This window comes from Neopelma chrysocephalum, unplaced genomic scaffold (genome assembly GCF_003984885.1).
Source record: "Neopelma chrysocephalum unplaced genomic scaffold, ASM398488v2 Primary Assembly neopelma1_84, whole genome shotgun sequence".
Classification (NCBI taxonomy): Eukaryota; Metazoa; Chordata; class Aves; order Passeriformes; family Pipridae; genus Neopelma; species Neopelma chrysocephalum.
In genome coordinates, this window is record NW_020897746.1 from 9,638,548 (window position 1) to 9,642,141 (window position 3,594).

Consider the following 3,594-nt stretch of genomic DNA (forward strand, 5'->3'; position numbering starts at 1 on the left):
CCTTACTTTAGGGGGGTGATTCTCCCCCTCTACTCTGCTCTTGTGACATCCCACCTGGAATACTGTGTCCAGGTCTGGTGCCCCCAACATAAGGACATGGAATTGTTGGAGCAAGTCCAGAGGAGGCCATGAAGTTGGTAGTGGGACCAGAGCAGCTCCCCTGTGGAGACAGGCTGGGAGAGCTGGGGCTGCTCAGCCTGGAGAAGAGAAGGTTTATGGAGACCCCACAGCACCTTCCAGTGCCTGAAGGGATGACAAGGAAGCTGGAGAGGGACTGTTCATCAGGAACTGGAGTGACGGGACAAGGGGGATTGAGTTCAAACTGGAAGAGGGGAAATTTAGGTTAGATATTGGGAAGGAATCCTTCCCTGTGAGGGTGGGGAGGCCCTGGCACAGGTTGCCCAGAGAAGCTGTGGCTGCCCCTGGATCCCTGGAAGTGTCCAAGGCCAGGTTGGATGGGGCTTGGAGCAACCTGGGCTAGGGGAAGGTGTCCCTGCCCATGGCAGGGGGTTGGAACAAGATGATCTTCAAGGTCCCTTCCAAGGCAAACCACGCCACGATTCTGCTTCTTTCCTTCCCAGAGACCATTCTTAGCTTCTATTAATGTTGATCCCCAGGTTGATGAATAGCACTATAAAAATTAGAGTAATAAATCCAGTCTTTGTAAGAACTTCTGGGAAGCTTTGTTAAAAAGCAAACAAATTATCTTCCTGCTTGGGGTGTTTCAGATGCTTTTTACAGACAAATTTATGGGTCTTTTATATGAGACCAGGAATATGTATCCTACATGACTTAATGCAAAATGGAGAGGAGCCAAATGCCTAAGAATGATGAGGTGGCATTATCACTCAGCTGGTGAAGGAATTGTCATGATTTTGAAGAGGGCTGCTGGTTTTAATTATGAAAAAAGTGCTTTTGACTCCTTACAGGGCTGAAGCAGAAATGGCTAAATACATAAACTTGACAGTACTTAACAAAAATGAGAGGACATGCTGGTCCAGGATCTCCAAGGCAGTTTGGTAGCCAACTCCTCCTAACTTTCAGGGACCTAAGTGTCTCTGGACACTTTCATCCAGAACCTGCCTAGAAATACCATTCTTCAGGCAGTGTTTCTTGGGTTAAAAAGGAGAGCAATCAGGCTGATAAAATCTAGGAAGTCCTACCTGCAAGTCCATGCTGTGACACGTGGGGAATCACAGCCCCTGCCTGGGGACTCATCTCCTCTCACCCAGTATCAAACTGGGTGTCCCACCAGGATGGAGACGTGGTGGGCACTGTCACTGGAACCCACAGTGCTTCCCATTGGGAACTGGATTTTGCCACCAGGAACTAGATTTGTCTAAAAAACTAATATAATGGTGCTTTAGCTACAGGATAAGGAAAAAAACTGAATTATAAAACAGGTTCTATGGATCTGCTAGTGAAAGGAACCAGAAGCAGCCAGTACAGTCCTCACCTGACCCCTCTTCATGGGTTGTATCACACTACGTCTCTCATGCCTGTTGAACATTCCCTGGCAGCCTGGGCACCTCTCCTCTGCTCTCCAGCAGCCACAGCCCCGGGCAGTGGGTTGCTCCATGAAAAACTGATGCGTGGAGTTGTTTGAAATGAAAGTTGTGGGAATAGCGCTGACGGCAACGCGAGTTATTCACTTGGGAATGTTTAATTAGACGGTTAAGAGCAGGGTCTGACTGTAATTCAGACCAGACCAAATGGAACAGGGCTTTGTTTGGTTTTGAATTTCCCTTAACGTCTTCAGCAGCATGAGAATTAACACATGGAAATGCAGGAACACAAACTTATGGGAGCAGGATTTAACTTGGAAAGATCAATCAGTGCTGACTCGCGGGGAAGTTGTGCCCAGTGAACAGGAGGGACCTCGGGTTGGCATCACAAGGCTCCTCCTGAAAGCTGGTCCTGTTCCCTTCTTTCTTCTCCTGCCTCGCTGGCTCCAGAGCTCAGGATTGCACCACTGCTGCACAACGGAATGCTTGTTTTCCTCGTAAAGAGAACGTTGCAGAACAGGTTTTACACACGGGTCTGAGCTTTGTTCCAGATGGGATCTATCCCAAAACAGCACCGGGGCTTGCCCAGGCAAGGAGGAGTGAGATGTGACAATAGCAGGCAGCTTGTGGAAAAAAAAAAAGGGAAGATAAAAAGCCCAAAAAGAAAAGTGTAGGTGGGAACACAGAAAACTTTTTCTGGTGTTCAGAAACTTCTGGTAGTTTCCAGTTACAGAAATATTGTAACCAGGTGAGCAAGACTTGATGTTTACTGACACTGTACTCTGACAGTATTTCACAAATATTAATGATCCCTATTTGTATTTTCTGTAGAAGTACCAGCTTTTGGCTTAGTGTCAGAAAGTCCTGGACCCTGGCTTCAAATTAACAAAAATTATCAAAGATTTGAGGGATGTGAGCTCAGGGGCTGGATTGGGTCTATCAGAAAGATCTACACCCAAGCTATTATCCTTTATTTCTTTAATATGAGAGCTAATAAATAAAACCCACAACAGCAGGTAGTTCCTGATGGCTTATATGTCATTGCACAAGCACCTATTTCTCCTCATATCAAAATATAACTCTGGCTATTGGAATTATTTCAGTTGTGCATTCCATGATTATCCCAAATGAGCTCAGCACTGCTGAATGTTGGTCCAAATGTTGTAACACTGACTTAGGAAGTTGAGTTTTATTCTCAGTTATAAGTTCAGCAGATGCACAATTCAGGGTTCATTTTAGGGATCATTTCTCCTTCCCAAGCCCAGGAATGGGCTGTATCCCTGCCAGCACAGCCCAGATGTTCCGTGACTTCTTACTTTAAGTAAATAAGTTAAGTGACTTCTTAAGCTTTAAGTACATGAAGTGAGGGGACTCAAAGGGCTCATCTCAGCTGTAAACACATGTGAAATAATTCCACATGCGTATTTAAAGCAATAATAGTGAAATCTTGGCCAAACTTGAATGTGAATTTATTTCCTTCCACCCTCAGCAGTCTCTGATCCCTTAACCAGGCCCTTTCCAGGCCGGGGTTCACCAGCACCCGTGGCCGTGTCAGTGTTGAATTGATGCCTCAGCAGGTCCCACTCCCATTCAGGGGGTCCTGCTCCTCTCAGGGGATCACACTCCCTCCGTCCCATCCTGCTCTTCCATCCCATCCTGCTCCCCTCAGCCATTCCTGCTCCGCTCAGGGGATCCCGCTTGCCCCATCCTGTCCCATCCTGCTCCTCTCAGGCCTTCCCACTCTTCCTCAGGGGTTCCCACCCATCCTACCCCATCCCACCCCACCCTACCCCATCCCACCCCACCCTACCCCACCCCACCCCACCCCCCCCCCCCCCCCCCCCCCCACCCCATCCCCTCCCATCCCATCCCATCCCATCCCATCCCATCCCATCCCATCCCACCTCATCCCATCCCCTCGGCTCCCCTCCATCGCCGCGCGCCTTAAAGCGGCCAGCACCTCCCTCGCCTCTCCCCCATCGCATCCCCGCCACTCTCCCTGCGTTGCCCCTTTAAGGTTACCGCGGCGACCGTGCCGGGGCCGAGAGCGAGGCGCATTGACGTCAGCGCGGGCGGGGCCCGAGCGGCC